This window comes from Suncus etruscus, chromosome 13, assembly GCF_024139225.1.
Source record: "Suncus etruscus isolate mSunEtr1 chromosome 13, mSunEtr1.pri.cur, whole genome shotgun sequence".
NCBI lineage: Eukaryota > Metazoa > Chordata > Mammalia > Eulipotyphla > Soricidae > Suncus > Suncus etruscus.
The window spans coordinates 11,783,312-11,806,818 of NC_064860.1; the positions used below are offsets into that span (position 1 = coordinate 11,783,312).

The 23,507-nt window shown below is 37.2% G+C and overlaps 1 non-coding gene across 1 annotated transcript; it reads right to left on the bottom strand.

Moving 5' to 3' along the window:
- Positions 1-322: 322 nt before the first annotated feature.
- Positions 323-429, bottom strand: LOC126026791 (U6 spliceosomal RNA). Its single transcript, XR_007502010.1, has one exon. It is a non-coding gene; the product is annotated as a U6 spliceosomal RNA (small nuclear RNA).
- Between the last annotated feature and the right edge of the window lie 23,078 nt (positions 430-23,507).

Here is a 23,507-nt window from a genome sequence, read left to right on the forward strand (position 1 = left end):
GGGTTTTCTCCTGGCTATGAGCTCAGAAGTCGCTCCTGGCTTGGGGGACCATATGGGACGCCAGGGGATTGAACCACGGTCTGTCCTAGGCTAGTGCAGGCAAGGCAGGCACCTTACCTTAATTGTATTTTTTTTTTTTGATGTTTTGCACAAAATGTGTAGGGAACTTGTCCATACACTCTCTTATTTCATTTGCCTGGTCGATAATTCTTCTTTTTTCAAACTGCTTTATTTTCTTTTATCATGCATTTTGAGTTTTATCAATAAAACTAACGTTTGGCACTATGCTTTTATATAGAGAAAATAAATTATATTCTTTTTTTTTAATATGGAACACTTCATGAATTTGCATGTACTCTTTGCGCAGGGGCCATGCTAATCTTCTCTGTATCATTTTAATTTTAGTATATGTGCTGCCGAAATGAGCACAAATAATATCCTTTATAAGTCTTAGAAAAAATGAAGAAAGGAATCAAACTAAATCAATAGATCAGAGTGAAGGATGGGTACAAAGCAAGGTAGAGCAGTACTTCTCCTATTATTGCTTCTCAATATACATGATTCAAACTAAAATAATTTTTGGCTTCAAAGATCCTTTGTAATGTTTAATTTTCTTCTATCAATCTGAATTAAAGATATCAATTCCTAAAATGTCATGTGTCAATTATAATTCTCATGCCAGGTATGTTTTTAATCATTAGCATTTGCAAATAATATTCTTAAAGTCCTTGTCAATATATAAAGCTTGTCCTAATTCTTCCCTGACATTTAAAGAGAAAGAAGAAAGTATTTATGCCTTTTAATTTAATCCATACTCTGGAAGAGACACTGACCACTTCAAGATCTGTGTCTAGGAGTAAAATGAAAAGTATTTTAGACTTCATGCTGCAATAATTACAGGTATAACCTTGAAATTTTCCCTTCTCTTAGATTTGACAAATGTTACCCAGTGTTTTCATAAAGACATAACAAGTTTTGTGTAGTACAACATCAAAAGTTGGTATTGCATATTACCCAACCATAGAACATGCCATTCTTTGCCAGAGAATCTTTTCTTCGTGTATGTGTTTTAAGAGCACTTACACTTCCCCAGATTAAAGTTTAGCTGACCCAGATTGAGTTTAGGGATTTAAAATCTTAGGATCATTTGAGTCTACTTTTAGTTCAAGGCTATTTTTTTGAATTTTCAGATGACACAGTGGATTTGGTAGAGTTTTCCAAACAGAAATATTTTATACTTGCTTTAAAGACCTATATAAAAATAAACACATTATGATGAAGTAAACAAGTATAATTTGATTATTTCCTTTTGGATTGTGTGTCTCTGCACACACACAAGATAGAGAAATCCCAGTCAGATGTGTAGTTTTATTTGGAAATAAACTTCTTCACAGAGAATATCATCTTAATGGTAACTTCTGTTCTTTGGCATGTAACTTCATTCTTACGTCCTGAAATGAATGAAAATTCTCTTATCTTTTATTATGAACCAGTAATAGATTCAACATAAGCATAGTCATATACTTTTTTCTTTAAGTCCTGATATTAAAAATAACAAAGACATCTTCGAAGAATCACTGACAAATATGGAATGTAAAAATGTAATGCAACTTGGAGAATATCTTTTAAAACTTTTACATGATTCATGATTTTGCTTATTACTAGAAAATCATTGAAAATACCCCTGAAAAGTTAAAGACTCAATTTGCACTTTAAATAGAAAATAAAGCACAACTTAAGACTATATTTGACTCCAAATAAAAAGCAATAATATAAAAACTATTTCAAATCACATAAAATCAATTAAAAATGAACTAAATTAAATTAAATTAAAAAAATTTTTGGAGGGAAGGAAAAATACCTGGCTTGCTGTAGTCTCAGTTCTGGTTCTCTGCCCTAGGATCCTCCTGGATGTGCAGAGAGGATTGTAAGTGCTGCTCTGTATTTAACTGGAATGACTACTTTCAGGGTATGCTCTTACTCTCTGTATCAAGACATAAGTTTTAAGCAAATAGATCATAGAGTGCACAATGAAATATTTCATTGTTTTTCATCAATTTAATCTTATATATCACAATAATATTTTCTCTTATAAAATAGCTTATTTTACATGTCTTTATGGGAAAAAGCATTATTTTCCTGTGATACAAAAAGCAGAAAAAATGAAGTAAAAAAATAAATGAAAATAAACTTAATATTTTGGTCATATTAATCTAGTTAATGCACTAATTAATATAGTTAATGAACTAGGTGTCAATTATGAGCTAATTATTTAAAAATATAAAACTAAAATGTATGTTTCTCCAAAATAAGTGTCTTAAAATAAAAAATAATATAATAAGACATGTACTTATACATGTTGCATTCATATTACTCAATTCTCATTATCTCTGATATATTATTTTCCCTCTTTCTAAACACAGTTTGATTCATACCTAATGTTTTAATTTTGATATTATTTTATAGTCAAGGTATAAAATATTTCAAATATGCTGTTTATAAAAGTAGCATTTTCTATATCTATGTACCTGCTATATCAAATTGCTATGCTTTTTAGTAAGAATTTTGATTGTTTTCAAAATTGAAGATATGACTAGTATAATGTGTAAAGTAATATATTAGTCCCATAATTTTCAAAAACATATAGACCTTTAATTAGTTTTCAAAACAACTGTCAATTTTGTTCCATTATGATATTCAAAAATGCACATTTACAAATGTTTTGGGGTTTGTGATATTTTTGTGTTATTTCTTTTTTTCCTAATATCTGTATTTGATTACTATTAGCCTTTACTTAGAAAAGTTTAAAGCTTGAGTTTATTGATATTCATTAGCTGAAGCATTCTTTTTTTTCTCAAACTGATCTTTATTTAGAGACTGATTTTCAAGACACTGGTCAAAGTCAAACCTGCAATTTTATCTCTTTATGCTTATGCACATACAAATTTTACTAATTACTAGTTGTCTTATTTTCTTTCAGAAAGCAGTAACCCTAAAATCTAAATAATATTAAAATGAGGCCGGAGAGGTGGCGCAAGTGGTAAAGGCATTGCCCACACTAGCCTAGGACAGACCATGGTTCAAACCCCCCGGCGTCCCATAGGGTTCCCCAAGCCAGAAGCAATTTCTGTGTGCATAGCCAGAAGTAACTCCTGAGTGTCATAGGGTGTGGCCCAAAAAGCAAAAAAAAAAGTACATACATTAAAATTATTATCAAAATGATAATAAAAATACTGTTTGTTTTTATAAACATCATCTTATAAAGTCTTAGGGAAATAATCTTATGTATTAGGAAAATAATAAACTACAAGAATTTTTTGCTATATTTTTCTAAAAGAGAAGCATAATTATTTTTGCTAAGATAGAAGCAATTATGCATTAATAAATCTTTGGTTTCTTTAATTGAAGAGAACATATTTAATACATATGTGTCTATTTTACTTTAATATCTTATTTTATTTTGATATTTGGCCCGTGTCCTTATTCTTTTCTCAGGGATCATACCTGGTAGAGATCTGGGGACTATATGTAGTGCTGGGGATCAAACTGGGATCTGCAGAGTGCAAGGCAAGTGTCTTAACTCCAGCAGTTATTGCTTCAACTCTCTTTTATTTTATTTTAGGACTAAATTACTATAGTAAAGATCAACAGTTTAAAGAAATACTGATTATAATTTAGAATCAGTTAGTCCTAAGTAATGTTTTGTTGTGAAATTAATTCACTTTTGGAAAGTATATTCAAAAGCAAAAGTTACGTAGGTATGAGGTGAATGAAAGGAAGCGAGTAACTGTTCAAGAGGAAATATGAGCTTCTCCAGATTAGAGAGAGAAGTAGACAATCAAGCAAGAAATATGTTCAAGGGAGAACAGGGTTTGAAAAATAAGCCTTTGAGGGGATTCTTATTGAGCATACTTGTGAACATACTAAAGAGTAAGCATGTTAGTCAAGCTTCTCAAGTATTTCTGAAGCTCGTGGAACAAGGACTCAAATAAATGTTCAGCTAAACTTTATGATTGTCATAGATCGATAAGTCATCTGTTTATTGTGTTTTTTATTTTGCGGCCATACCCAGTGTTGGTCAGGAATTACTCCTGGCTCTGTGCACTGGTGCTCAGAGCACCAGATGGGATACTGAGGATTAAACCTGGGTCAGTTGCATGTAAAGTAAGCACCCTACCCTCTACTATCATTTTGTCCCAGATAAGTGAGTTTTACCTTGTGTCACAGGTTAGGACATAGCTCCAAGGATTGGACTTCATGCATTGCACACCGGAGCCCAGGTTCAGTTTGTGGCACTGCAAGGTTCTCTGAGCATCATCAGGGGTTCTTCCTCACAAATTACTTGTATCATCTTTTTTTTTTTAATTTTTTTTTATTTAAACACCTTGATTACATACATGATTGTGTTTGGGTTTCAGTCATAAAAGGAACACCACCCATCACCAGTGCAACATTCCCATCACCCAAGTCCCAAATCTCCCTCCTCCCCCCCCAACCCCCGCCTGTACCCTAAACAGGCTCTACATTTCCCTCATACATTCTCAATATTAGGACAGTTCAAAATGTAGTTATTTCTCTAACTAAACTCATCACTCTTTGTGGTGAGCTTCCTGAGGTGAGCTGGAACTTCCAGCTCTTTTCTCTTTTGTGTCTGAAAATTATTATTACAAGGGTGTCTTTCATTTTTCTTAAAACCCATAGATGAGTGAGACCATTCTGCGTTTTTCTCTCTCTCTCTGACTTATTTCACTCAGCATAATAGATTCCATGTACATCCATGTATAGGAAAATTTCATGACTTCATCTCTCCTGACAGCTGCATAATATTCCATTGTGTATATGTACCACAGTTTCTTTAGCCATTCGTCTGTTGAAGGGCATCTTGGTTGTTTCAGGAGTCTTGCTATGGTAAATAGAGCTGCAATGAATATAGGTGTAAGGAAGGGGTTTTTGTATTGTATTTTTGTGTTCCTAGGGTATATTCCTAGGAGTGGTATAGCTGGATCGTATGGGAGCTCGATTTCCAGTTTTTGGAGGAATCTCCATATCGCTTTCCATAAAGGTTGAACTAGACAGCATTCCCACCAGCAGTGGATAAGAGTTCCTTTCTCTCCACATCCACGCCAACACTGTTTATTCTCATTCTTTGTGATGTGTGCCATTCTCTGGGGTGTGAGGTGGTATCTCATCGTTGTTTTGATTTGCATCTCCCTGATGATTAGTGATGTGGAACATTTTTTCATGTGTCTTTTGGCCATGCGTATTTCTTCTTTGTCAAAGTGTCTGTTCATTTCTTCTCCCCATTTTTTGATGGGGTTAGATGTTTTTTTCTTGTAAAGTTCTGTCAGTGCCTTGTATATTTTGGAGATTAGCCCCTTATCTGATGGGTATTGGGTGAATAGTTTCTCCCACTCAGTGGGTGGCTCTTGTATCCTGGGCACTATTTACTTTGAGGTGCAGAAGCTTCTCAGCTTAATATATTCCCATCTGTTAATCTCTGCTTTCACTTGCTTGGAGAGTGCAGTTTCCTCCTTGAAGATGCCTGTAATGTCCTGTAGTGTTTTGCCTATGTGCTGTTCTATATATCTTATGGTTTTGGGGCTGATATCGAGGTCTTTAATCCATTTGGATTTTACCTTCGTACATGATGTTAGCTGGGGGTCTAAGTTCAATTTTTTGCAAGTGGCTATCCAATTGTGCCAACACCACTTGTTGAAGAGGCTTTCCCTGCTCCATTTAGGATTTCCTGCTCCTTTATCAAAAATTAGATGGTTGTATCTCTGGGGAACATTTTCTGAGTATTCAAGCCTATTCCACTGATCTGAGGACCTATCCTTATTCCAATACCATGCTGTTTTGATAATTGTTGCTTTGTAGTACAGTTTAAAGTTGGGAAAAGTAATTCCTCCCATATTCTTTTTCCCAATGATTGCTTTAGCTATTCGAGGGTGTTTATTGTTCCAAATGAATTTCAAGAGTGTCTGATCCACTTCTTTGAAGAATGTCATGGGTATCTTTAGAGGGATGGCATTAAATCTGTATAATGCCTTGGGGAGTATTGACATTTTGATGATGTTAATCCTGCCAATCCATGAGCAGGGTATGTGTTTCCATTTCCTTGTGTCCTCTCTTATTTCTTGGAGCAGAGTTTTATAGTTTTCTTTGTATAGGTCCTTCACATATTTAGTCAAGTTGATTCCAAGATATTTGAGTTTGTGTGGTACTATTGTGAATGGGGTTGTTTTCTTAATGTCCATTTCATCCTTATTACTATTGGTATATAGAAAGGCCATTGATTTTTGTGTGTTAATTTTGTAGCCTGCCACCTTGCTATATGAGTCTATTGTTTCTAGAAGCTTTTTGATAGAGTCTTTAGGGTTTTCTAAGTAGAGTATCATGTCATCTGCAAACAGTGAGAGCTTGACTTCTTCCTTTCCTATCTGGATTCCCTTGATATCCTTTTCTTGCCTAATCGCTATAGCAAGTACTTCCAGTGCTATGTTGAAAAGGAGTGGTGAGAGAGGACAGCCTTGTCTTGTGCCAGAATTTAGAGGAAAGGCTTTCAGTTTTTCTCCATTGAGGATAATATTTGCCACTGGCTTGTGGTAGATGGCCTTCACTATATTGAGGAAGGTTCCCTCCATTCCCATCTTGCTGAGAGTTTTGATCAAGAATGGGTGTTGGACCTTATCAAATGCTTTCTCTGCATCTATTGATATGATCATGTGGTTTTTATTTTTCTTGTTATTGATGTTGTGTATTATGTTGATAGATTTATGGATGTTAAACCAGCCTTGCATTCCTGGGATGAAACCTACTTGATCGTAGTGGATGATCTTCTTAACGAGGCATTGAATCCTATTTGCCAGGATTTTGTTGAGGATCTTTGCATCTGCATTCATCAGTGATATTGGTCTGTAATTTTCTTTTTTGGTAGCGTCTCTGTCTGGTTTAGGTATCAAGGTGATGTTGGCTTCATAAAAGCTATTTGGAAGTGTTTCTGTTTGTTCAATTTCATGAAAGAGTCTTGCCAAGATTGGCAGTAGTTCCTCTTGGAAAGTTTTATAGAATTCATTAGTGAATCCATCTGGACCTGGGCTTTTGTTTTTCGGCAGACATTTGATTACTGTTTTAATTTCATCAATGGTGATGGGGGTGTTTAGATATGCTACATCCTCTTCCTTCAACCGTGGAAGATTATAAGAGTCCAAGAATTTATCCATTTCTTCCAGGTTCTCATTTTTAGTGGCGTAGAGTTTTTCAAAGTAGTTTCTGATTTCCCTTTGAATCTCTGTCATATCAGTAGTGATCTCTCCTTTTTCATTCCTGATACGAGTTATCAAGTTTCTCTCTCTCTCTTTCTTTGTTAGGTTTGCCAGTGGTCTATCAATCTTGTTTATTTTTTCAAAGAACCAACTTCTGCTTTCGTTGATCTTTCGGATTGTTTTTTGAGTTTCCACTTCGTTGATTTCTGCTCTCAGCTTTGTTATTTCCTTCTGTCTTCCTATTCTTGGGTCCTTTTGTTGAGCATTTTCTAGTTCTATTAGCTGTGTCATTAAGCTACTCAGGTAAGCTCCTTCTTCCTTCCTGATGTGTGCTTGCAAAGCTATAAATTTTCCTCTCAGTACTGCTTTTGCTGTGTCCCATAAGTTCTGAGAGTTTGTGTCTTTATTGTCATTTGTTTCCAGGAACCTTTTTATTTCCTCCTTGATTTCATCTCGGACTCACTGTTTATTGAGCATGAGGCTGTTTAACTTCCAGGTGTTAAAGTGTTTCTTCTGAGTCCCTTTGGAGTTCACAAATAATTTCAGAGCCTTGTGGTCAGCGAAGGTAGTCTGCAAAGTTTCTATCCTCTTGATCTTATGGAGGTATGTTTTATGTGCCAGCATGTAGTCTATCCTGGAGAATGTCCCATGTACATTGGAGAAGAATGTGTATCCAGGTTTCTGGGGATGGAGTGTCCTATATATATCCACTAGGCCTCTTTCTTCCATTTCTCTCCTCAGGTCTAGTATATTCTTGTTGGGTTTCAGTCTGGTTGACCTGTCCAGTGTTGACAAAGCCGTGTTAAGGTCCCCCACAATTATTGTGTTGTTGTTGATATTATTTTTCAGATTTGTCAACAGTTGTATTGAATATTTTGCTGGCCCCTCATTCGGTGCATATATGTTTAGGAGAGTGAATTCTTCCTGCTCTACGTACCCCTTGATTAATATAAAATGTCCGTCTTTGTCCCTTACAACCTTCCTGAGTATAAAGTTTGCATTATCTGATATTAGTATGGCCACTCCAGCTTTTTTATGGGTGTTGTTTGCTTGGATAACTTTTCTCCAGCCTTTTATTTTGAGTCTATGTTTGTTCTGACTATTCAGGTGCATTTCTTGTAGGCAGCAGAAGGTTGGATTGAGTTTTTTGATCCATTTAGCCACTCTGTGTCTCTTAACTGGTGCATTTAGTCCATTGACGTTGAGAGAAAGAATTGTCCTGGGATTTAACGCCATCTTTATTTCAAAATTTGGTGTGTCTTTTGGGTAGTCTTGTCTTAGATTAGGTCTTTCAGTTTTTCTCTTAAGACTGGTTTTGTGTCTGTGAAGTTTCTGAGCTGTTTTTTGTCTGTGAAACCATGTATTATTCCATCAAACCGGAAATTGAGTTATGCTGGGTATAGTATTCTGGGTGAAGCATTCATTTCATTCAGTCTTGTCACAATATCCCACCACTGCTTTCTGGCATTGAGCGTTTCTGGTGACAGGTCTGCTGTAAATCTCAGGGAAGCTTGCTTGAACATGATTTCCCCTTTTGATCTTGCTGTTTTCAGAATTCTGTCTCTATCTGTGGGATTTGTCATTGTGACTAGGATGTGTCTTGGGGTGGTTTTTCTGGGGTCTCTTTTGGTTGGTACTCTTCGGGCATGCAGGATTTGATCACATATATTCTTTAGCTCTGGAAGTTTCTCTTTAATGATGTTCTTGACCATTGATTCTTCCTGGAAATTTTCTTCCTGGGTCTCTGGGACTCCAATGATTCTTAAGTTGTTTCTGTTGATCTTATCATAGACTTCTATTTTCGTCTGTTCCCATTCTTTGACTAATTTTTCCATTGTCTGCTCATTTGCTTTAAGTTTTTTGTCCAATCTCTCCTGCTGTATGGAATTGTTATGTATCTCATCTTCCACAGCACCAAGTCTATTCTCAGCTTCTGATACCCTGTCCCAGAGCTTATCCATTTTGTCATTCACTTCGTTTACTGACTTTTTCAGTCCTGTTAGTTGACATGTTATTTCAGTTTGGAGTTTTGTCATTTCTGCCTTCATATTTTCTTGGTTCTTATTAGTGTTCTGTTCAACTCGATCCATGGTTTCTTGGAGTCTGTTGAGCACCTTCCATATTGCTAGTCTAAAGTCCTTATCTGAGAGGTTGATTAGTTGTTCAGTCATTATCTGGTCCTCAGAATTGTCATCTTCATTCTCTATGTCTGATGCTGGCCTGCGTTTTTTCCCCATTGTCACACTTGTATTGTGGGTTTTTCTACGTGTTGTAGTGGTATTCATTGTCTATATGATGTAGGCAGCACACTCCTCTGGCTCCTCCCTTTCTGGATGGGCTGACTTGCCTCTATGGGAGGGGAGTCCTCCGTGGATGAAGCCTCACACTGTGTCAAATCTTAGGCCCGAGCATGCAACAGAGAAGACAGTCCAGAGAGAAATGTTTGCGCCGTTCTTAGTGTGATTTTTCCTTCTTGTTGCAATGGAGTTCTTTCCTTAGAAAGAGTGCACGGCCGTGTAGCGAAGCGGAGCGGCCGTGCTCCTCTGAGCCTCTTTTTGCCCCACTCGCAAGAGTTTCATGCAAGAGGACAGTAGACAGACATAGACAGGTCACACTCACAGTCTTTCACAGCTGAGCCCCACTGGGCCGGTGTACTTTTGCGGATTTTCCCCGCCTGGTGTCACACACAGGGAGCCAGCTTTTGCAAAGGTTAGCCGGTTTTTATGCTCTGAAGTCCCTCCCTGAAAATGGCGTCTGGGTGAGCGAGGTTTCTGGAGGCTCTTTTTGCCCCACTCGCAAGAGTTTCACGCAAGAGGACAGTAGACAGACATAGACAGGTCACACTCACAGTCTTTCACAGCTGAGCCCCACTGGGCCGGTGTACTTTCGCGGATTTTCCCCGCCTGGTGTCACACACAGGGAGCCAGCTTTTGCAAAGGTTAGCCGGTTTCTACTTGTATCATCTTTCTGCATTTGTTTTTGGTAGAGGTTGATGGACCCTTTGATAAATAAGATCATATGATCTGATGATATAAAACATAGTTGTATTAGACTTTTACTCTTTTTAAAACTAAATTGATTGTTCCAAATTGTTTTTCTTCTTTTTTGGCTTGGCCACTAGAAACCAGAAGTAAATTCCCTAATATATACCTATCAGTAGTTTAAACATGAGCCTGGAGACACTTACCTTAAAAATAAATCCTAACAACTCTTTCAATTAAACCCAATGCAGAATAACATTTAGCCCCCATAAATTAACCAATAGTTATTAGTCAATAGGCAACTGCATATTTTGTATTTTATGGAACTTCATAATAAAGTTGCCTAAGTATACTAAGTTCAATTGTTTAAAGTAAGTTATTCTAGAACATATATAGAATAAAGTACTAATTTTTATTTTTTAAATAATAAAATTTGCATTTAACCTTATTATCCAGACACTATTTTGAATAAAAATTTGTGATTAAGTTATATAAATTTCAATTCAGCAATTTATTCTTGATAAGCTTTGGATACAAAAATTATGGATTATTTCTTCATGTTTAAGCTGAATCACCATGCTTACTATGAGAATAGTTGAGATGCACTGAGTTTGAAAAGGAATTGTCTAAGTGAGTGTCCTCAGTGATCTGCTTCCACAATTACAGGGTAGTCACACACTGGCCTGCACACTTTAGAAAATGTCTTAGTTAATTGAGATCCTTGTAAAATTGGTCAAGTTTTGGATATTCTTTCCCTTAAATAAGAGGGTATTTAGCTTTATTTATGATCCTGAAAATACATCTTTCTATTCTCAATTGTAAGCTGGTTACCGCAAATGTTATGTTCATAAGTTCCATAACCATTATGGTAACATTTTTGGACTTTGAAAGCTTATCATTGCCAAAAGATTTAGGATCTTTTAAAACAAGTGCTCAAACCATTTTACTTACTTTTAGAAGAGTAAGTTAAAACCAATGGTTTTTATTTATAGCTATAAATACATTTTGATTGATTAATTAATACAGTTTCATCTGTGCTTATGAAACAATGAAATTCCATCAACTGTCACTTTTATAGAGATTGAAAATACCAAGTAAAATGATTAAGATTTATATTGACTACCTACAATTAAAGTGACCAATTTAATACTAGTAGATGTAACTGGGTAAAGACTGTTGCATTTGGGAAGACTAAATCTTTACATTAATATATATTTTTTAAAGAAGCTAAGACTTAAAGAACAATGGGTAGCAGACAAAATGCATTTAATGCGTCTAAAAGTGCATCCAATACTTTTTCTATCACAAAGTCTGTTAATAATTTTTTTAACATATTAGATAAACATTTTGAAATAGGATGGGACTTTGGGTTGGCAGAATAAAGTCAGTCTTGAGACATCATAGATCTAACACTTCCCCCCATAAGGCTACATATATCATATTCCTGTAAAAGTTTTAGTGGGCCTTGGGGACCACATATGTTGATCGGGATTGAATCTATTTTAGCTGTGTATAAACAAGTGCCTTAGTCACTGTGCTACCTATCTAGACCTTTGTTTACCATTAAAAATTATCCCTTTATGGGCCGAAGCATTAGCACATTGGTAGGAAGTTGCCTTGCAAGCAGCTGCCCAGGACGGACCTGGGTTCCATCCCTGGAATCTCATATGGTCACCCGAGCTAGGAGTGATTTCTAAGCGCATAGTCAGGAGTAACCCCTGAGAGTCATCGGGTGTGGCCTCAAAACCGATAATAATAATAATAACAATAATAAAAATAATAATTATCCCTTTGAAGGTAATTAGGAATACTAAGAACCTGGCTTCCATAGTGATCATTTACTTTTATATCTGAGTCCCTAAAGTTTAAGATTATATAAATTAGCACGCTTAGTTGGTAGCAAAAGATTTTTAATAAAAGTCCAGACTGGATTGAAGAATTTTGTCCATACACATTTGGGTCACTTATTATTTTTCTAATTGAGCCTTCATTTTTTTTTAAATTTTTTTATTTTGAATTATGAGAACAAAAGATGCAAAGAAAGAGGACAAGGTAAGAGCCTTCATTTTAATTGAAACGAAGTACAATCGCCATATTTCTTTTCTGTTCTTTCTTCTTTTCTTTTCTTTTTTTGTTTTAAGTTTTGGGCCACACCAGGTGACTTTCAGGGGTGAAACCTGGCTACGCACTCAGAAATCGCTCCTGGCTTGGGGGACCATATGTGACAACGGGGAATCGAATTGAGTTTCGTCCTGGCAAAGCAAAGGACCTACCACTGCGCCATCGCGCCTGTCCAATCACCATATTTCTTACTGAAGGAATGTATAATATGCTTTTCAGAATGTGATTTGGGGCTGGGAAGATAGTTTGAGTAGTTGAGTGCATGTAGATGCCCTGAATGTGTTCCTAGCACTGATTGGCCTAATCCTGCTTTTTCCCACCCAAACCATATTGGAGCTGAGCAAAAATGATCATGGATATCATCACTCCAAAGACCCCTGATCTTCACTGGTGTTAGTCCTTATAAAACTTTACATTTTAAAATACTATTCAAAAACAGCATTACATTATTTTATACTTGACACAATTTCCAACTTTATATATTTCTATATACATTATTACTATCCTCTCTAATTTCATTGCACTAAGATTTAGGAACTAGTGATGTATTATGTATTATAATAGGAAATGGAATCAAATGTATAGACATAAGCAAGGTATGAATAGATTTGACTTGTTCGGTTCTCAAATTTTGCAATGCAAATAATTTAGAATAACAATGATCAGATATTCCATCCCTACCGTTAGGACATTTAACCATAAAATACAGTTATTTATGTTCTAAAAAAAGAATTGTTATCTTCTTTTTTTTTTTTTAAGTTTGATCTTCCTTCCTGGCATAAGGGTACTTATACCATTTAAGTGTCCATTTGTTTTAGGTTTAAGTGGTGCGTATTTTTTCTCTCTCTCTCTCTCTCTTTTTTTTTTTTTTTTTTTTTTGGTTTTTGGGTCACACCTGGCAATGCTCAGGGGCTACTTTATGCTCAGAAATTGCCCCTGGCAGGCTCGGGGAACCATATGGGATGCCAGGATTTGAACCACCATCCATCTGCATGCAAGGCAAACACCTTAACTCTGTGCTATCTCTCTGGCCCCTTTGTTTCTCATTTTTACTGGAACCACAGACATTATAAAAAGTGCCTTTGAAGTCGTTTGCTAAATACTTTCTGTTAATGCTCTCATTTTCTCTTTCCTTCACTGCCTTTTCATTATGATAAATTCCTGAGAACTCACAAGGTTATCTTTACAACAAAACTATCAGCCTTCTCTTTTTTGATTTTTATCTTCCTTTTCCTTCCAGGAGAATTTCATGACATAAATGACTTTGTTTATATAAGCCAAACTTAAGAATAAATGTATATATATATACATACATTTAGATTCATATTAAAAATGAATTTTTCATACAAAGCATGTCACCTATGAATTATATGTTAATTGTGTACTATATGTTGACTTCTAGTAAAATAAAAGCAAAGAGTGAAATTTTAAATTTATTTTAAGACTATCAATCTAGATTTTCACCACTTTCTTCATTATTTTTACTTGCCATGAAACAATGCTTATTTGAATGCTTATCTTACCTATGCTATTGACTATAACTAAAACAACTTGGGATTTTTCCATGGGCTTTCATGAGTTTATTTATGATTTTTCACACCACTGTTCTTCAAAATACTTATATTTTATTCCAGCTATATTTGAATTTTTAAGTATATATTTGATATAAAGACAGATTTTGTTTGGAGACTCTGAGAAATGGAAGGGAGAAGATAAGAACAAGAAAGAGTATTGAGTAATGTGCCCAGGAGAGAGCATGAACTTCTCCAAAGACACTGAGAGGAGTGCTACATAACCCAGATAAAAGAAGTAAAATAAAAAATAAAATTAAAAGTCCCATTTTTATTTCTTAATTATGTGACATATAGTTCATGAATGAATCTGCTCTGAGCTAAAACGAAAAGCTCAAAATTTTCTGTGAAATTTAAAAAAGAGATATGGAGAGAAATTACAATTTTATTCATATTACAAGAAACATTAATTGTAGTCATTATAAAATTAACTAGCCATTTTCAAATGGAACATATTATATTCTATCTACAAATTACTGATTTCCAAAAATAGAGATTACAGTTTCAAGTATAATCACTTTTTTCTAGAGCTAATATTAGTCTTCAAAACTCTGACCTTTAATTATAGATCATTAAATTATCAAATTTTAAGAATTAAAAAATAAGAATTTGGCTGCTAGAAAGTAGAAAGAATATATTTTTGTTATTGATATTATTTTATCAATATAAAATTATTCTACAATTTTTCTAAAATTATCTTTGAAATAAGTTAAGGAAATTATTTCTGACTATTATACTACACTAAGATCTACTTAATTTCCAATGCACAAATCTGACAAAAGGAGATGGCTTTGTTTGCAGGGATCTGTTTTATTTATTAGTCTCTGAGCCACATTTAGCTACTCTAAGAATATAGTAGTTTTTTCAATACATGTTTAATTATGAATTGGCGAAATTGCCCATTGTGTTCAGTACAAAGGCATATTTGTAATGATTCTTTCTATTGCTAGTATTTTCTCCTAGAGAATGCATCCATTGGTAACCAAAACTCCACAAACATATTTGAATATTAAGGTAGATATATTTATCTGCATATTTTCATTTGTAATGGTCAGTTCAATTATATTTCCCAATATATAATTTTCTCCAACCATACTGAGCCAAAATGCATACATTGAAAAGTTACATATAATTATCAAATACCAAATCAAAGATAATTTTATCTATCTCACATTCACTTAGCATAAACACTGCAGCTCTTCTGTCAGGATGTGTCACCACAAGTGTATGGTCTCTGGAACACTACAATTCAGTGTGTCCAGGCACGACAAATGAAGAATTGTCCATGGTGATCTGTGCACAAGTTCCTTCCTTTCTTCCTTCCTTCCTTCCTTCCTTCCTTCCTTCCTTCCTTCCTTCCTTCCTTCCTTCCTTCCTTCCTTCCTTCCTTCCTTCCTTCCTTCCTTCCTTCCTTCCTTCCTTCTTTCCTTCCTTCCCTCCCTCCCTCCCTCCTTCCCTCCTTCCTTCCTTCCTTCCTTCCTTCCTTCCTTCCTTCCTTCCTTCCTTCCTTCCTTCCTTCCTTCCTTCCTTCCTTCCTTCCTTCCTTCCTTCCTTCCTTCCTTCCTTCCTTTTCTTCTCTTCCTCCTTCTCCACCATACTTGGGTATAATCAGAGTTCATTCTCTACCCTACAAGCTCAGAAACCATGTGGAATTCGAGAGAGCAAATTTGCATTGGACCATGCAGAACAAGTTGGGGGAGGATGTATGGAGCCCTTCTCTAGTTCTTCCATCCTCCTGGGACTGATGAGAGGGACTCCAGGGCAAATTGAATGAGTTGCAACAATGGTAAGAGAAACCCGGGGCCAAGGACACACACACAGTGCTGCTTATGGTTCTCTTCAGGATATACTCATTGCTTTCTTCTTGCTCTCTGATGTTACAAAGGGGCCTGTCTTTGTCATACCTCACACATGACCTCAGGTCATCTGGTCTCTCTTACTGTCCTCTTTCTCCCTCAACCTTGTCTGTTCTGTCATTCTCATCTCCTTGATGCACCTGACCTGCTCCATTGGGCAGTGCTTTCCCATTGAATCAGTGGCTGGGGAGGGAGTACTGGCCCCGGCACCATTATTCTATGCTCTAATGCCCTTCAGGTCGCATTCTCAATTTTATGATGTGGATCTTCTTCCTCCTTGTCCTGCTTTGACTGCCTTATGCACGGCTTTTTTGAGTAAGGAATTTGGGGATGAACTACAATTTTTGACCTTCCTCTCCCTATTCTATGAGGAAAGAGACAAAAGAGTGAGCAGAGAACTCTATTTGCAAGATAGAACATGAATCTACCAAGGAGGACATGTTGAGGTGCTGACTGGTCCATATGAGTCTTCCAATGTGAAGGCCATGTACAGGAACTGATTGAAGCAAAAGTAGCACTGCTGCAGGAAGTAATGGTGGATCCATAGAAGAAGGTAACTCCTGCTCCAGCAGGAGGGAGGTACCATGAGAGGCTGGAAGGATATGTTCCTGGGACCAATGCAAGAGAAAGAACCAAGGCATTTCCATCAGGAAATGGAGAGTGGAGACATAAAGTCCTGAAGTTAATGGTCAAGGATGAGGCAGCAGGAGAGATACTGGAAAGAAATGGGGGAAGGATGGTATTATCCATGTGCTAACATGAACATGAACACACAGTTTACAGAACAGCACTGAAACTCAGGAAACTTAAACCAGGCTAGAGATTCATAGGAGGTGGGGATATGACAGATGGAACCAATGGCTTTGAGATAGACTATAGCCCAACCTCTTAGGTCTTGAGAGAAATTTATTCAGAACTTGCACAGGGAACTAACAGATTGTCCCAAGTTCTATCTGCCTTGAATGGTGAGTGGCATTGCATGTCCAAACTCAGGATCATGCTATCGTGCTGCCCATCCTCACGTCAGACATTAAACTTACAGGTGAAAGAGCAGGACCAGCAGCCTCTGATCCTGTTCCAGCAGCAGGAAAACAATGTCTACTACCTGTAGCAATGCATGATTGAATTTCAGGAGCACCTGCCCAGATATAGGGAACTGAGAGCACAAGCAGCTGCAACAGTTGCTCCAGCAGAGCTAACTTCTATAGGAAATGCAGTAGCAGAAAGTAAAGGACAAAGAAAATATCCATCACCTGGAAGAGGAAGTCAGCAAGACACAAGAAAATGAAAGACCTGGGCTGTTGGGCAGGAAGGCCTGGAGCTGGCTTTCTCTCTGGAGCCCTCATGACCTTATTCCTTCCCCTATAGGGTCTCTTCCAAACCACTCAGGAGATAGACCAGCAGCTCCAAGCCCATCTCAATTGCATCAAGAGTGTGTGACCGGCTCTCAGGGAGTGGGAAGGCACCTTTGGGGGGCAGGAGCTGAGACTACACAGGGAGCCCCATTCTGCTCTCACTCCTTGGTTTTCCCATACCCTGGGACTCCTCCACAGGCTTTGAGGTGGAAAACACCAAGGAGGATGAGGAGTGGGCCACTCTGCTGGACCTACTTACCAGAGATGAAAAGGTGGATATAGCAGAGACCAGTGTGCTGATGGCAGAAGCAGCAAACCACTCGAATTTTTCATGACACCTGGATGGCTCAGAGATTGAAGTAGGCTTGACATCCCCACTCTTTGTTCCAGGATCAAACCCTCCAAACTCTTGATTTTTCTCTGTCCAGCTACTTTCCCTGGAACACTTGGGCCCAACTTCACCTCCTTTACCTCGAAATCTCATGTACGCTGTTAGGTGCCTGGAAAGGTTTGTCCTTCCTAAGGTTCCTCCACCAACAAATTCCATTCTGCCTCTTTCCCCAGATGGAATTCACACACTTTGTCGAGATAGATCTGAATGAGTGAGAGAATGGAGGTGTGAGGACCTGACTTGAGCAGACTCGCAGACTCACAGACTCAATCTTCATGGAGCAAGAGGCTTCAGAGCCTGTGAATGAATACCAGAATGTTATCCTGGAAAGCCACCTGGTCCACAAACAATGCACAGACCAAGATGGGTGTCCTATTTTTCTCATATACCATTTTTCAATTGTCCAAAGGCAAAAATAAAAAAATTACTCACCTATAATCACATCTTTTTCCCACCTACCATATTCTTTCCACATTTTCTCATGTTCTGCTTCCTTTCCAGACCTCATCCTTACCACTATTCTCCTTCCCGTCATTCTAACACACACCATATTCCCTAGAACCACCTTCATTATTTCATCTCTCCTCCTTACTATCCTCCAGCAAGCCTGACTCTACCTTGTATATTTTGGATAGTTGTTGACCATACACCCCCTTTTCAGCTACCCTGCACCTAAACCGTAGATGGAAGCAAGTTATTTCTGACTTAGTTCTATTGTGAGAAAGAGACAGAGGGAGGGTGAGACTTTATTCTGTATAATATTTTCCCTGATTATTCCCAGTTCATTAATAAATTAAAAGTAACCAATCTAAAGCTGATGTTATTTTTAGCAACCTTTGAATCTTACAAGATGGTCTAGCTTATCAAATTTAATTGCTTTTATTTTTTTATGCTGACTGACTGGAGGCATCTGATACTATATTTTGGTTAACATAGCTTCATTACACTACTCTCAGTTCTTATGTACTTAGAATAAGTAATAATAAAATATGCCCAACAGTAACATCATTTGAAAAGAAAACCTGTGAGAAATAAACACACCAAAACCTGCATGTTAACCTACAGTGTCAAGAAAAGAATCAATTGAGCTTTAGAAAGAAAATTATTGATAGTTTAGGGGTGCCATATATAGAATAGTGATTATTGTTGGGAAGAAAAATTTATGACCTTATTTTTTTTTTGGTTTCTGGTTTTTGGCTTTGGGCCACACCTGGTGGTGCTCAAGGGTTACTTCTGGCTTTCTGTTCAGAAATCGCTCCTGGCAGGCACGGGAGACCATATGGGACTTCAGGATTTGAACCAATCACCTTAGGTCCTAGGTCGGCTGCTTTCAAGGCAAATGCTGCTGTGCTGTCTCTCCAGCCCTATAACCTTAGTTTTGAAACACTATAATTTGACATTATAGATTTTGTAAAGGTAGACTTGGGCTAGAAAAATAGCTCAAAAAATGATGGAAGCCACGCTTTTTACTTGTGTCCCAAATTGAATCTCTTGTGTTCAGTGGTCATCCATGCTCTGTCTTTAGAGGCCCTAGAAATAGGGTACATTCTGCAACCAGTATTCATAATTCAGAATAATTTATTTAAATTTTTTAAAGATAATATATTTATTTAAGCACCATGATTATAAATATGTTTGTAGTTGAGTTTCAGTCATAAAAAGGACACCCTCCTTCACCAGGGCAACATTCCAACACCAATGCCCCTATCTCTCTCCTCCCCCACTCCGAGAATAATATTTTTTAAAATGGCATTACCAGTGGGAGCACAAGGATTATGGCACTTGTTTTGCATGTCTATCAATCCTGTTCAATCTGCCATCTCTCATTGTGCACTGAACAATCCCAGGAGTATTCTGCAAATATGATATTGGGAGTAGCTCCCAACTCCCACCTACATGGCTTAATCAAAATTAAAATATTTGAGTAGAAATTTTACCAAATAAGATAATAAATGATCATTACAGAAAAAAATAAATGCTTGATACTATATTCAACAGTGGGGTACAATAAATTGATCCACAATAAGATAATACATGATACTCATTAAATTGCTAAAAGAACACACTAGTAGAACATTAAGGGGCATCTAGTTTGTTACCAGAGTCTGGCTATTGTAAACAGTGCTGCAATGAATATAGGTGCGAGAATGGGATGTTTTGTATTGTGTTTTTGTGTTCTGAGGGTATAACCCTAGGAGTGGTATAGATGGATCATATGGGAATTCGATTTCCAGCTTTTGGAGGAGTCTCCATATCACTTTGATTAGGAGGTTGGACTAGGCAGCATTCCCACCAGCAGAAAATAAGAATTCCTTTCTCTCCACATCCCCGCCAGCACTGCTTGTTCTCATTCTTTGTGATGTGTGCCAATCTTTGTGGTGTGAGATGGTACCTCATAGTGTTTTGATTTGCATCTCCCTGATGATTAGTGATGTGGAACAATTTTTCATGTGCCTTTTAGCCATTTGTATTTATTTTTTGTCAAAGTGTCTGTTTGTTTCTTCTTCCCATTTTTTGTTGGGGATAGATGTTTTATTTTACTTGTAAAGTTCTGTCAGTGCCTTGTATATTTTGGATATTAGCCCCTTATCTGATGGGTATTAGGTGAATAGTTTCTCCTACTCTGTAGGTGGCTCTTGTACTCTGGGAACTATTTTCTTTGAGGTGCAGAAACTTCTCAGCTTAATATAGTCCCATCTGTTTATTTCTGCTTCCTCTTGTTTGGAGAGAGCTGTTTCCTCCTTAAAGATGACTTTTGTCTCAATGTCATGGAGTGTTTTACCTACGTGTTGTTCTATATACCTTATGGTTTCAGGTCTGATATCAAGGTATTTAATCCATTTGGATTTTACCTTCATACATGGTGTTAGCTGGAAATCTGAGTTCACTTTTTTGCAAATGGCTAAACAGTTGTGCCAACACCACCTGTTGAAGAGGCTTTCCTTGCTCCATTTAGGGTTTCTTAATTCTGTATCAAAAATAGGTGATTGTATGTCTGGGGATCATTCTCCGAGTACTCAAACCTATTCCATTGATCTGCGAGTCTGTCTTTATTACAATACCATACTGTTTGATAACTATTGCTTTGTAATATAGTTTAAAGTTGGGGAAAGTAATGTCTCCCATATTCCTTTTCCCAAGAACTGCGTTAGCTACTCATCTGTGTTTATTGTTCCAAATGAATTTCAGAAGTGTTTGGTCCACTTCTTTGAAGAATATCATGGGTATCTTTAAAACAGTGGTCTCAAACTTGAGGCCTGCAAACCACAAACAGCCCTTCTTACAACATTTTGTGGCTCTGCCCTAGAGGAATCTTTTTTTGTTTTGTTTTGTTTGGTTTGTTTTAGTTGTTTGGGTCACACCCCCCAATGTTCAAACCTTACTACTGACTTTGCACTCAAGGATCACCCCGACTTTGCCTCCTGAGGCCCGAAGGTAAATTGAGTTTGAGACCCCTGCTTTAAAGGGATTGCATTAAATCTGTACAATGCTTTGGGGAGTATTGCCATTTTAATGACGTTAATCCTGCCAATCCAAGAGCAGGGTATGTGTTTCGATTTCCCTGTGGATTTTCTTATTTATTGGAGCAGGGTTTTCTACTATTTTTGGGGGGCCACACCCGTTTGATGCTCAGGGGTTACTCCTGGCTAAGCGCTCAGAAATTGCCCCTGGCTTGGGGGGACCATATGGGACGCTGGGGATTGAACCATGGTCCTTCCTTGGCTAGTGCTTGCAAGGCAGTCACCTTACCTCTAGTGCCACCAGCTGGCCCCTGGAGCAGGGTTTTATAGTTTTTCTTTTATCTAAACACAAGGCATTAATTTGAATGTCCTAGAAAAATATCAAAATCAAAACATGTTGGGTCCTCCAAATTTTTCCAGGAAAGAATAATACAAGGACTGAAAAATCTAAAATAAAACAGAATATCATAAATAATATCAAATAGGAACAAGTCAGGCTAAAGTTTTCCCTGAAAAAGAAATTCTGTTCTGTTTAATGGTTGAAAGAGATAAGTGGGTGAGATAATCACTAGTTGGATCAATAAAATTTTATTTAAACAAAATTGTTGGTGAAGGATGAAAAAATAGAAACATAATATAGATATAATAGTGAGAGCATGGTATAAAAGGCAGAAAATATGAAGTCTCAGTTTGATTAAAACTTTGGTCAAAAATACAAGTGAGGGGCCAGAGAGATAGCATGGAGGTAGTGCGATTGCCTTGCATGCAGAAGGACAATGGTTTGAATCCCGGCATCCCATATGGTCCTCCAAGCCTGCCAGGAGCAATTTCTGAGTGTAGAGCCAGGAGTAACTCCTGAGCACTGCTGGGTGTGACCCCCCCCAAATAAAATACAAGTGAATGATAAAGTAAACTGGAAACTAGAACAGATCCCAAATGGTTTTGAAAGAAATGGGTGTTGTTATAGTTTAATTTATTGACAACTAAACTAGGATTGGGAATTTTAAGTTTAATCATGGCTCAACAGACAACTTTATCAAGCTGACAAACTGACTTGGTTCAAAACGAATGAGGCAGATGTAAGTATAGATTGGGTATTTTGAAACAATGACTGAGGAACCTGTCTAAGAAGATATCATTACTATTTGTGATGCTAAAATTAACTTCACAAAGGGCAATAGAAAAATGAAAGAATTTTTATAATTTTACATGACTTTGTAATTAAAAGTGAAAGGACAGCATTAGCAAGGATGCTTGTAAGAATCTGTGTCAAGGAGCTGAAGGGTGTATGTAGGGTGCTTGTCTTAAATGTGGTCAACCAGAGTTTAATCTCAAAACTACATATGGTCTCTCCTACCTCTCATGATTCCCCCAGGAATAAGTCAGAACTGCTGAGTATTGGCTCCCCAACTTTCTCCAAAATAAATAAAAATAATTTGGGTCAAGTATTTAAAGAAACTTGTGGTGAAAGCTGGTGTGGATTTGCAATGGATGACTATATGTTGGAATCAATGTAGAGATATGGATTTTCTAGAATGAAATCTTTTCTCTGAGAATTAGCTATTACATATATGAAAACTAAAATCGAAAATAATTGATTCATTCATTACTTTTGAATGAATGGATCTTTACATTTGTGAGATGAAAATGACTAAACAGTGCTATGAAATTTTCCTTTGTTTATGAAAATGACTTAGAAAGAATATTTGCAAGTTCCTTTCTAGTTTGAACTTTCTTGAAATTTGATTTTGTAATTTTTTTAGTTTGGTGGATTGGACAAGAAAATTTCCTATGTTTATGGTACTAAGGCAATTTTGCACTTGTCCAAGTAGTAATAAGGAAAGAGATGATGGACAAAGATACAGGAAAAAATAACAAAGAGGTTTGATGTAGTGTCGATATAGAAGCTCAGACTCTGTAGAAAATTACTGAGTGAGTGGGTCTATAGTATAAAGAGTAGGGCACTTGCCTTACATACAGGCAATCTGGGTTCAATCTTCTGCTTCTGTAGCAATGCTGGGTGTAATTCCTGAATGCAAAACCAGGACTAACCCCTGAGCATCTCAGGGTATGCCTATAAATAAAAAGAAGAAAGAAAAGAAAAGAAAAGAAAAGAAAAGAAAAGAAAAGAAAAGAAAAGAAATGAAAAGAAAAGAAGGAAGGAAGGAAGGAAGGAAGGACGGAAGGGAGGGAGGGAGGGAGGGAGGGAGGGAGGGAGGGAGGGAGGAAGCGAGTAAGGAAGGAAGGAAGGAAGGGAGGGAGGGAGGAAGGAAGGTAAGGAGGAAGGAGGGAGGGAGGAAGGAAGGGAGGGAAGAAGGAAGGAAGGAAGGAAGGAAGGAAGGAAGGAAAGAAGGAAGGAAGGAAGGGAGGGAGGGAGGGAGGGAGGGAGGGAGGGAGGGAGGGAGGGAGAAAGGAAGGGAGGGAGGGAGTGGAAAGAATGGGAGGAAAGGAAGGTAGGGGAGAGGGTAGGAAGGAGGGAGAAAGAAGGAAGGAATGAAGAATGAAA